Here is a 13,243-nt window from a genome sequence, read left to right as displayed (position 1 = left end):
ATAAGCATTGTTTCTACGTGTCAACTACAGAACATCAATTTATATCCATTTATTTTCGCATCGAAGTCATCAGCCGGTTGCGTGATACGGCGATTCGCGATTCCCCAATGGAGTTTTGATTGTGTTCCCCGAGCGTATCGAACCTGGGCCCTCGTTATTCATTCGACACACGCCACCGGCCCTTTATACTCCGCGGCACGTCACAAATCATCCACTTACCCTTTACAAGGATTAGTATTCGGCAGGTGGAGTATTTTGCCGGTGAAAATAAAATTTCACTTGCAAATCCCCGGTATGGCAACACGTTTGGGTTTTTCTAAATGGTTTGAATACTTTTTGTCACAGTTATTTATATACCAGAATATGCGGAATGTTAAAATGATATATTTTTATTTTTAACGTCCATTCACCATTTTTATACTGACGAACGATTTGGCACAATGGTTGAGAACTCAGCAATTTTTCCAGCCGTGGATTTGACTCCCCCTCAAAGCAAATGTTTTTGTTAGTGTGTGTAAGTACATAATAACATACTTCGTTTCTCCTAATTAACTTGTACTCACCAGGCTTAAACATTCATTAACGAAGCAATATGAAAAGTAATTCGCAATATAAGTTGCAAAGACCGCGTTCCTAGCTCATTTTCCTATTCCAAACACTCGAGCAAAGCTAGCGTTCTTGTAGCATCTTTATTTAATTAAATGTAGATGTAGCATCTTTCCACGGCTTTGTCCTCGGGTAACAAGTACGTTCACACAATGAAACCGTGCAAAATAAATCTGTTGACGAGTCTTTTTGGGGTTCCGTGACGTTTCATTACAAGTAATTACATAATGTTACACGTTTTTCTTTTGTTTCTCGTTCGCATGAGTTATGTCAAATGTAATCAGTAGGTATGTTTGCCGGATTTGCCGTTGACTGGGGTTTGACTTACTTAAGCTCTACAAAAATAGACAAACAGTTCGTCAATACACAAGTTTAGAATTTGTAATAGTGATAATTCCACACAGGTCAGAACTATAAAATGGTTTCATAATTCAAACAAGAAAAGCAGCAGTAGGTAACTATATCAGATGTTTTATTATGTAACTTGATATCCAAACTAACCCATTGTTGTTGTGCCCGAAAGGGTTCACGTTGATGAAACAGTGTTTTTTGTAAGATCTTGGAAACACTGTGAAATTCAATAAATGATTGAGTTTTAATTTAACTATCTACAGGACTACGGAACCCGTCGTGAAAACCTCGCTCCTCCCTCTCAAACCGCCTTTTTCATTTGTAAAGCAAATAGCAGGAGTGCAGCCGCAAGGGATGTTTAATAAAATCGCGCAGGATGTGGCGGGAGGGCTCGAGGGCCCTTGGGCCGGGCCTGCATGTGCACGGAGCGTAAGCACCCACTGCGCATCGCGTGGGGGCACCAATCAAGATGTACGAATTAGGATATTTTTTTATTTTTGGAAATTCGTTTTCTAACTAGTAAATATTAAGCACTTACTGCCATTAGACTAATATTAGTACATTATAACTCAATGCTCACTGTGCATCGCGTGGGATGACCCAATTTTACGAATTAGGATATTGTTTTTATTTCGGAAACTGATTTTTGTTTCATACATGTTCACGTAGCATCACTGTATATCGAGTAGAGTCACCATGATATACGAAAAGATAATATTTCGGTGCGAAAGTTCATTTCAATGAACCTATTTTATTTTGAAGTGTTAAGCTTGATTGAACAGTTACTTTAGTTACTTTTTTACGACTACAAACTGAATGTTAAAATCGCGCAGGATGTGGCAGAGGGCTGCTCGAGGGCCCTTGGGCCGGGTCTGCATGTGCACGGAGCGAAAGCACCCACTGCGCAGTGCGCATCGCGTGGGGTCGCCATGATGTACGAATTACGATATTCATTTTACGAATACCGGTATTCTTTTATTTCGGAAATTCATTTTATTTTTTAAGTGTTAGTGTGATGTTCCATCATAAGCAGAAGCACTAATTGCTCAGCGCGTAGGGTCAGTATGATCAAACAATTGTTACTGTTTTACGACTCTCCACTTAGATTTTGTTATGTTGTATTGCATGTTAGAACGAAACGAACCTAACGAACGTCTATGATGCAAACTATTTTTGCTGTGTTCTTATTTCTCGTTAGTGGTTTCTAATAATACTTAAAAAGCAAAAAATAAAGGTCGCAAACCTGACAAATCGCTTTCCCACTCAATTTTTAAATAATTTAGTAAAGCTATACTGAAATAAACTAACAGCTACAGCAGCAGGTAGCATCAGTTGAATACACCCCATTATAATGACAGACATTTCAACGTAGCGACGTGAACGTGCTGCATTTCGCAGTCACGTCAAACGTCACCGGCTTATTTGCTTCCCAACTAACTGCCTCGGGAAATCCCGTGTAATGCAGACGCGTGGGAACCCTACACACGTGAGCTGCGGTCTCTTAGAACATGCATGTCTATGAATAATGGCGGAGGAACGTGTCGGCGAATAAACGCGTTGCACGCTGACTTAATCCGATCACTTTGCAATAAATGATAGTTACATTGCTTTGATGGAGTTGCCGAAATTTCCTGTGAAATCCAAATTCGTGTAAGTCAATAGAAATTTCCATTTTGGTAGTCAATTTCAAAGTTGAAATCTACATTGATAAGTACCTAGTAATAAGTACCTATTCAATTTGATTTTGATAACCTTTTATTCTGATTTCATCGGAGATAAGATTCTTAGTAAGTACATAGCCTACTTATTTAATAGTACCACTGCAAAACTTGTGAACATTTCTTTCTTAACGTCTCATTCAAACCCATTAGGTATCATTTTGTTCCTTATGTTTGTCGTTCTTAAAAAATACTAAGTGCTTATTTCAAATTCTCAATACGAAAAGCCAATTCGACTAAGCACCGTAACAAATCAAAAAGGCGAAAATCAAGCCTTTTCCAAGAAACGTTACAAATAGCACAAAAAACATCACGCTTCATGGCAACCCACAACATCGACGTCATTTCTAATATTGTAGAAGGAAGTGATATAATTGTCTTGCTATATGCAAGTTAATTAATTCAAATAAAAATAATAAAACAATTAGAATCGTGATTGCGAAATTCATTTTTGTAGAAAAGAACTAGGATGAGTAATATAATGAGGCGGTCACGGAGGGCGATATTTCAAATCACCTCATCGTATGGGCTCGCAACAAAGGAGCTTAAGTGCTTTAGCACTGAGAGCTATTACCTAACGCGTATTCACATTGCATGAATGGTGAGAGCTTAAAATAATGATTTATGCAGCGCTATATGGCCGGAGAGCGAACTGCCCGTCCGTAAGCCGGCGATCCTTAATTTGCATGTTTTCCCAAGCAATATCAAATATCGGAGCCGGCGCGTCTTCGCCGTATCGGTAATTACACTTCGACTCCTATATTANCCCTTATTACGACGATACAAACAGCACGGGACTCCGAATAAATTATTCATGAAAGGATAATCGCGATTAAAGTGTGTATATCCGAATACTCATTCATATTCGAGCTCCAGCTTCCCACGTCAATTACTGCCGCGACGTCGCGCGTTTAATAAGAGCCGTATAACCAAATCTTTTAAGTGTTGTGTCACTGCGGCTTATTATATCAGCCTGTGAAATTAGTTTGGGTTGTTTGCCGTCAGTGGACCAGTGAGGGGAAAACTTGTAACGAACTTTGACCCAGTTGTTATCGAGCCATCGATATAACGGCGGAGCTAAGGAGTTCGCCCATGTTACTAGATATCACTCGGTGGATCTGCCAGTCAATGATATCAGATTTCACATTGCATAATGAAGTCGTGAGTTTGTTAAGCACCGCCGCCTTTTGCTTTTAATTTAACATTGTTTTATGATTTTAACAAGGTTGGCTGTTAAAATAGCAGACTATTAGACTCGTGTATAATATTTGAGTTGGTACAAAATTAACGATATTTAATTCTAAAACTGAATGAAACTACAGTATTATTTGTAAAATTAAAGACTGACCAAGCAAGGATGATTTAAAAATATGCCATTTATTTATAAGCTGCACTAGGCTGTCATTGATAAAAATCTAATCATTATTTACTGAAGAAGGTCAAGTCATTTTCGCATCTACCACAAATCAATTTTCATTTTGATAGTGTGTCATTGCAGGTTTGAATCAACCTGCACGTCGGAAAAAAACGTGATTCAAACAGTGACATCAGGGTTATGACCTCAGTAGTTGCGGTATACGTAAAGTTCTACGAAAAGTCATAAAGTCCTGTCATTTTTATGAGACAGTTATCGTCACCACGTAACATGAGATCACTAATACACCGGGAAACGTCCTACAGTAAACTACAGCTTTTATAACGTATTATAATTACAATCCCTTAACAGGTCAACAAGGTTCATACGGAAAGACGCGCACGCATGAACCGTGCACGTAATTCTTCCTCGTTTCATGTAACCACAGTTACTGGTAGGGAAATGAAACTCTGTAATACTTGAGGGTAATAGAACATTAAAACTGATCTTCCATATAAATTATATTGATACACTAAATATGAACCCAAATTGAAATCATACCGTTTGTGAGCGTAAATTCCAATTAACAAGAGCTCTAATTTGTATGTGACTGCGAATAGTAGAACGTACATTGAAGCTTAAGGTACAGGTACACTTTGGTTGAGAATGTTTCGTAACGAGGTAGGTACACTGGACCTCAAAGAAGTTAGAAAATCTTTCAATATTTTAAAGAGTACCTGACTTAGCTTCTCACAAAATTGCATTTTATTTCATTACAAATTACCACGTTCTAGGACGTTTTCGGCGATTACCTTTGAAAAAACAAAATGGTATTTCAAATTATCTGTTTTCTCGTGCACCGCACATCATTATACAAAGTAACGAACTAAGTAGGTAAATACTAGCTGTAAAAAACATCAGATGGTGTTGGCACGAGTTTATTCGCAATACGTGCGCAATTCTGAAGTTATCAATATTGATTGCCGCTCCGTTTGATTTTCCCGGCGCCGTAAAATTATCAAACAATTAGAGACTGTTAAACTTTGGAAATCAATCTCACGGTGCGATGAAAATAATTAAAGGCAACTCATTAAAACCCATGAAATAGGGATAGCAATATTTTATAGTGGGTTTAGCAACACATAAAAATTGTGTACAAATAGATATGCTTACATTATTTGGAACTGCGTTTCTAAGAAGTATTTCTGTTTAACTTCTGACCACCATGTCATTTACAGCCTTGCCTTTATGTGCTTTCATTTTTAAAATACCAAGACAATTTCGCAGTATTTTAACCATTTTTTTTTCTTTACAGATACAATTCACAATCCAGACAATATAGCGGCCATCTTAATTGTAAGTACTCAAATTTCATATTTTATGACTTAGTTGTTATCACTTAATATGGCTTAGAAGTGTCTCAAAACCCCCTAAACATATTTCGGCATCAAGTTTCCCTTCATTAACTTTACTTTATCGAGTCGTACCTACACTTGAAAATAACGCAGAGAGAATTCCTCTGGGTCCAGTTTAGTTAATCCCTATTTTAATAGAAAATTTCTTTATTTAAATGTTAATTTGAAAAAAGTCTCCGTCCATTCTCGAAACGGTAAGGGATGAAAATCTATTAACTCCGAGAACTAAAACGCTGAAAAAATGCATTGAATCTAGATTTTTCTTTCCAGTAACCTGACGATTAACATTTCATTCATCTATTCTAGACTTTTTGAAAACTGTAAACACTTCCAGACCGACACGTTTTATTTGCAAACGCAAATTCAAATTCACGAAAATGACAGCAGTAGTAGTTAAGAAAAAAATTCTCACAGAAATAGGAGTATGTGTTTTTATGCGGTAATAGTCTATCCATCTGCTACTGCTATTCTCTAAAGCTTTAATTGAGCCACGAACGAACTATAGTTTTTAAGTCTACAGAACCTAAACACAATGACGGTTCCAATCGATCTCTGAATGCATTTTCCAAATGCCACGAAGCATTCCACAAATCGGGGCTTCAATAATGACGTTTGATTGCGGCGGCGTGAATATAATTACGGATGGATTGCCGCTAATGTGCGAGCCGCCACGACTCAAAAACTCAAATATCTGCCCTAGCGCATTAGTACTATGAGCTTTGAAGCCACAGTCGAAGTATATACAGAAGATTTCACAGTAACTTTTCTAATAAACGAACGATGTAGGTAAACATTGTTTTTTATAAAATAGCTCTACCTACACTAGTTCTACCACTTATAAATCATCTTTCATAAAAGTCATTTAAATAACATAGGGTTTCTTTATTTATTTTTGTCATTTACCGTCTACAATTGTAAAGGCTTTCTACTTTCCTCTATTAATTCCAAATGAACAATTTTTAACGCACTTTTGCTACATTTAACGATTCTAGAGTAGATTAAGGCTCTACTTTTTCCTTTTTTGTATGCGTAACATAAATTGTGAGGCCACTCTAATATCTCTCTCTTGTATCAATTATTACAAACCTACACTATGCGCCCACGCACGCTAATAGCTCTCAGGACCCCAATTAATGCTTTTAGAATGATCGATGGCATTCGATCTAAAATATTGCCATGTTGGATGCGCCCGCGCTTGGTAAACAATAAGCTGTACTTGCGCCCTTGACTTTTTCAATCCAAGCAATGAAGGTCACTATAATAATAGGTTTATTATAATATTCTCAATGTAAATCAAGGAAGAGATTACACAGTCTTTATTGATTTCATAGACATTTGAAGATCACGTACACAATGTAAATATTTGAAAATTGTTTTTTGTATGACTCACACATCAATTTGAATGCAGACGTACCTATACCTAATAGAATCGTTTATTTGCATCATGTGCCGAATTTGTCTTGATTTTGAGAAGGATGCATTTGTCAAAATTAACTTAACATTTAATAAGCATTATAATAAATCATCGCTATCAAAAAATATTGAAACACAAATACTAATTTAAGGCACAGAGTAGACGTGCTGACTTCCCAAAATATCAAAACGTCTGGCATTGAATTTGAAACTTACGCAATTCAAACAAAACAAAGTCCTATTTGTCATTTCTCAGCGTCATATCTTAGACTTAAAAAGGTCATTAATGACGAAGATGATCGCGCGTTGACAGCTGACGTCTGATTTGACAGGTCAAATCACAGCGCTAGCAATTAAACGTTTCATCTAGTTAGTTTTAGTAATTGATGATACGTGAGTATGTGACCTCATGTGTCTACCAACTCATTCATCGCGCGGGCTCGTGCACTCATTAGTAAAATGCTCAAATATATTGTTAGCACATGATGCATCATGACTCATGAATGATGTACATATGTGTTACAAACAATTTAATACTGAATGGGGACTAAATGAGAGCTTCTTACTACTCTTTGTAATTACGCGCTTTCAATTTGAACAAATTCTTCGCTGATCAAGATTTGAAAGAAAGAAAGAAAGTAAAAATGTTTATTCAGTATCATCGACAATAAAGTAGGTATAAAAACAAACAACATTCAATTGAATTCTATAAAAACACAACAGTTTCGCCTTATCCGAGCCTTATTTCGAAATCCAATCAATTCCAGGAAGGTATAACCACGTGTCGTGTCCCGGTACCCCAATAATTTTGCCGTTCAAAATAAAAATAGCACAGCGGGACCGCGATTTAATAAATACGATTCACTCGCCTCAAAATATACGTCGTACCTAATTCAGCGTTTCATAAATAATTTATTTTTGCTCCTTGACATTGTAATTCGGGTCTTGATAAGCTTCCGCGCGCCGCGGGCGCTCTCTGGGGGCAACCCTTATCACTACGTACTAAGAAACACCGAAATTAAGATGAAAGACATTCAAATTTGCCGTCCGAAAAACCATCATGTAGTTTGTTTGACTTCTTCGGACTAGAAATCCTTCAAATAGATTGCGCAAAACTGACTCTCACTTTGTTATCTATCTATTTTCATTCATTACCAAACAAAAAAGCTTACTGAACCGATTTCCTAATACCCTATTTTGTTTACAACAATTTATTGTTAGAGTGATGGATTGCTTTCAAAATGCTTCGGTTTATTATAATTGGATAGGATGCTCTGAATAGGCTCTCGATTCTCGTACACAATGGGAATACAATGACTTCGACCTTGCTGCATTACATCGGTTCAATCAAAATATTGGGCCAAAGGTTATATCAAGAACCACGGGCGGTTGGGTCGAGCGCTAGCGACGTCAACGGCACTTGAGCCACTTCACCGAACCTCAAAATACCACTGGAGTCACGGTCGATCGAACACGGAATCAGGGCTTCTATTCTGGCATTAAACTCGCATAAACTTCTCGCTCTAACAAGGATATGTCAAGCGAAAAACAAACACCTAAGACAAACGACGTACCAGAATACCCCTCCAACTTTTACCGGAGCTTGTTTAGATCAGCTTGATTTAATCGCAGCTCGGTTAAGCCACGCTTAATGTCACACTTAACTCGCCTCTTTATACCTAATTATGTCGACTCATCGCTTTTTATATCTTTACAAAAGATAATATTGAGAATGGCGTTCAAAGAAATTTCAAAGGCGCTTTACCTGTTTTCTTCCTTCCTTTTGACAGGACAGAAATTCAGAGTAAAAAGTTACACGTTTAAGTTAATTAATGAAGTACCTGTTTGCTTAACTCAGAAATAATGATAACGATTTTGTTGTGTGAGCTACGGAAGATCTAATTATGTCTCACATAGGAGTGTTCGGGCTCTGTGTAAAAGTTTGTGTTTATATTGTATGGTGAAATTTCCAAACAGGATATAACAATCAGAACTTTAAACAGAGACTGTTTTCCGAGCAGCGTGTAGCGGGAACAATTCATCAAAAATCTAATTAAGTTCGTCGGTGCGATGCTCCAGCCGTGACCCGGTGACAGGAGATTAAGTTCAACTTTAATTACGCGAGCACTATTCTAGTCAACTCGCTATTTTACTACAGCGTCCTCCCGCGCTCACCTGAGCGCCGAGTCAGCGCGATTCCGTTTAAGTAATTTTACTACATTCAAATTCATGCAAAATCGCTTTTTATTCCAGACACGGTTAGACTAGGCGTCCATAAATCAGATTTAGTGCTGTCACGCCGCTCGTGTTAACTTCGTACCGATGATACCGGATTAAGAAGAGTATGAACTGCTTAGGACATTTTTTTCACGATCCTGTTAGCACGCAATGACTTTTCCCCACTAGTTAAGACATAAAAAAGACAGATCCATCCCTCTCACACATAACGACATATTTGCATGAGCGACGGCGACATAAACCCGAAAATACGGAACCAGCGTTCGGAAGTAGCTCTGAAGTTAACAAACCATTGTGTATATTCGTGAAACTTTTAAATTGTGCTGGTATTCAACTAACAAACACTCGCAATTATTTCGCTGCCGTTGTTTGCTTACGCGATTAATCTCAAAAATGTGAAATGTGCGGAATAATTGTGACTGTGTGTTTATCTTGCGAAGTACTTGTGATAGTACAAAATGGATTCAGCGATTCGTTTGTAAGCTGGTGTATGCTTGTGGCATCAAAGCTCCCACTATAGATCGTTTCGTCCACGAAGACGCGCCCCGCCGTTCTTCCGCTAATGTTTGAGTGTTATCGGTACACGCTATATCATCCATGAGTGCACACGCACACTACTATAATGACGCTCGGATTTCTCGGATCAAACTCCACGCACCCCGCGCCTCCTTCGACCAAAAATTGGTGGGACGCGTCTTCGTGGATGAAACGAACATAGCTTTTTCATAACAATTTTGAGACTTTGAAAATTATAAATAACTTGAAAAAATCGAACTGTCTAAGGCGGGAATTGAACCCACGACTCTTAACTAATTGTTTGAGATGCGACTCTTAACGCTAAAAATTAAATAACAATTTTGAGACTCTTGTTAATACCTGACTTACCTATTAAAGACATGAAATATCAGACACAATAAAGGTCATACAAATTTTATTTTATATAAATTAGTAAATTGCCATCATGTTTGTTCTCAGTTCGGCACTTGGAGCTTTCAAGTTTGCTTCATAGTAAACAGCTGGATTCGGCTGCTTCAAACGGAATACATAATGAAATTGATAATTAGATAATGCGTGCAAACTAATTAACTGATTATGTTATGATCCCGTGTATCATAAGCGGCATTTATATTAATGTTTTAAGCTTATTATATGGTAGGTAAAACGTTTTCTGTTTTCTTTATTAATCTATGAGTAACGTATGGAAAGGTCAAATGTAGAGTCACACCCTTGTCCAACCATTGGCACCTTATCGATATTTAATTGTTTACATAATCGTGATACATGAAACCCACTTTAATTTTATTTTATGTTCAACGTGAATAAAACGCCATGAACTTAAGCTTGATTGGTTCAGAAACAAAAGTATCAAAAACCAAGGGCATCAGTGTATAGATGGTAATTAACCATAACATGTTCATTATGATGTAGTAGCTTAATGTTACATTAATTTGGCCGACACCAATGAGCTGCCGATGAGCGATAAAAATCTAATTCTATAGATAGATGCTCACGATTCTCAACATCATTTTGAATCCCGACTTGAAATTCTACGTAGGTAGTGATTTTGTATTTTTATATTAATTAATCTATCAACTAGGTAATTTCAAACTGGCAGCCATAGAGAGAATTCCCTGGAAATAATGGTTCGGAAATGTTAATGGGCGATGGAATGGACTGTATATTATAAATAGGCCTGCTGGTGATGATTATATGCAAGAAGCAAGGAAACACTCCAAAATAGGGCCAAAACCCTACTTTAATGTCTTGAGCAATATACTGATTGCTCAAGACATTAAAGTAGAACACAAGAGAGTAGAAAAAGCAACTTCAAAATCAAAAACAATATTTTAAAAAGTAAAAAACCATAAATAATATTAAAAAAAGGATTGCTGGCCAAACTGCCAGCAACAGGAAAAATATATCCGAAGCTTACACAAGATATTAATTAACGATCATCGAAATAGTTCTTCTCGTTTATTTTAATTAAAATGTTCAAAGAACGTCCATCGTACTGCTGCCTGAAGCAACAAAAATGATTGCCAGCTTTATTATTTTTAATCACGACACCAAAAATGTTGAGAACCGATGCTCATTGTTACACCGAACATTGAAAATCGACGTCGCTGCGATAATCTCGGCTTAATTAAAACGTGCAGCGTCGGATTAATAAACTATTATGCCGATACCTTGTATTTACACGACGACCGCGTCATCAAGTGCCTCGCAAACTTTAGCGCCAGATTGAAGTCGCTCGTTAAATATTGCACAAACTGCCATTTTAATTAAAAATAGCTATTGACAAGCTTAGACGGTGATCCCGTTTTCTATTCCGAGAACAAAACAAAATTAATTATCTTCGGGATTATTTTTACAGTGCTCAGTTTATTTACAACCCGTCCATTTAATGGACAAACAATCCCATTGTTTTCAACGGACAAAATGAAGAGGCTGATCCTTTAATATTTTTTGCTTATTGAATCTGTAATTTTGTGTAGGTACTTACCTGCCCTGTTAATAATGAAAAGACGTAAGACGTAAAATATAAATAATTGATGCTGTAGTCGAAAACTCGCATACTACGCCATAAGTCACAGATTCAATCCTCGCACAATACAAAATTAAAGTCAAAATTTCATTATTTGCATAGACTATTTAAATAGTACTTACTCACTTACCATCATGTGATTCGTCTGCTCGTTTGCCTCCTGTCACATAAAAAAAAATAGTAAAAAAAAATAACAGACTATTAAAAAAAATTGTTTGCATTTAAGGAGAATACTATGTCTCATCTTTTTACACTAACAGCGCAGCGCTTGAGATCATGAGCATGAACTATTTTCTTTAGTAAGTACTATTGGTTATATTTACTGCTAATAGCTGGTATTATGGCTTATACTTGCGGTTCTAATACTTAAATTTAAAAGCTAACATTAATTCACATATGTTTGAAACACGTCAAAATCGCTTGGGTCCTAATTAACAGGAATATAAACACACATTTTCCGCCAGCTTTGGAAGCACGGAATATTAGGTAACCATATAAAGTTGTATCGATTGCATGAGGCACTCTGCCGGTTGGCTGCCATAAACTCAGTAATGGCCTGTAGTATCCGACCTAAATATTTGAAATACGCATTAACAAAGAACGCCACCATCCCAGTAGTAGTTAATGGTGATGAAGTACTATGTATGTAGTTCTGGAAGCAATTTGAAATTCAGTTTGCAGTAGCAACTTGTCACTTACGGACCTGAAAATGGCGGTGATTTTAGTTTACTGATTTTTGTAGTGTTTGTTTTTATAAAGTTTAATGTTACAAGGTCGTAATGATATTTTGTACTATTTAATGTAACCTTTAGATGCTTAGTTATAATAAAGCATAATTTTACGTTACGTGCTGAAAAAGCTTTGCCCTTGTTTAAAGCAGCAAATGCAAAACTTGTGTATTATTATAGCTAATACGTATTTAAGTAGCTGCAGATTCAGTTCATTTAACTTCTGAAGAACTTCATTTAAATCAGTCGTATTATAATATTAATGGCTGGCTTTATGCAGTAACGTGCAATGCTTTAGGGTTACCACATATCTATGTATATTAGTTTGAGAATCTATCAAAAAGCCGAGGCCGCCTTGGACAAAATAATATTTGTGCACATTTTAAGAGTTTCGTGATGGAATCTTGTTGGGGGAGGCCTTTATCCAGCAGTGGACGTCTTTTGGCTGAAACGAACGAACGATTGAATCTTGGTAATTATAAAATGACTCGTGTCTTTATGTCACAGGTTCATTGATATAAATTTTGAAATGTAATGAAAAAAAATGCATATTTGATTGGAACGGCACAATTTAAGGGGATTTTTTGGGGCGAACTTCCGGGGAGACAAAGTATAGCTGTTTTAATCAAAAATGTGTGGAAATGTCCGGAAAATTCATAATGTGTGGTTAGCGTAAACGTGACGGTGAGCACACTTATCACCGGCACGAGGGTTCGTGGCGCTCCCGACAGCCGCGGTCACTATCGGACGCATTATGACATTTGTGACATTTAGTGCGCCACGAATCTGACGTTTATCATCTGCACTATACTAAACAGTGACGTTAATCATCTATTTCAATTGCTTTTGCCTTTAACTTATACCTAATGGTAAGC

The 13,243-nt window shown here is 37.0% G+C and overlaps 1 protein-coding gene across 3 annotated transcripts in view; it reads left to right on the top strand.

Annotated features, from left to right (window-relative positions):
- The window catches only part of LOC114355276 (uncharacterized), a 157,738-nt gene that overhangs the window by 115,455 nt on the left and 29,040 nt on the right, over positions 1 to 13,243 (top strand). For all 3 annotated transcript variants that reach the window (XM_028308036.1, XM_028308038.1, XM_028308037.1), the window contains one exon: positions 5,345 to 5,385. The gene's annotated coding sequence lies outside the window, so the exon portion shown is untranslated. The remainder of the gene's footprint in view (positions 1 to 5,344; positions 5,386 to 13,243) is intronic.

This window comes from Ostrinia furnacalis, unplaced genomic scaffold (genome assembly GCF_004193835.3).
Source record: "Ostrinia furnacalis isolate ACB-3 unplaced genomic scaffold, ASM419383v2 OfSCF2378, whole genome shotgun sequence".
NCBI classification, from domain to species: domain Eukaryota; kingdom Metazoa; phylum Arthropoda; class Insecta; order Lepidoptera; family Crambidae; genus Ostrinia; species Ostrinia furnacalis.
The sequence above is the reverse complement of the archived record's forward strand: the minus strand, read 5'-3'. Positions and strand labels throughout refer to the sequence as shown.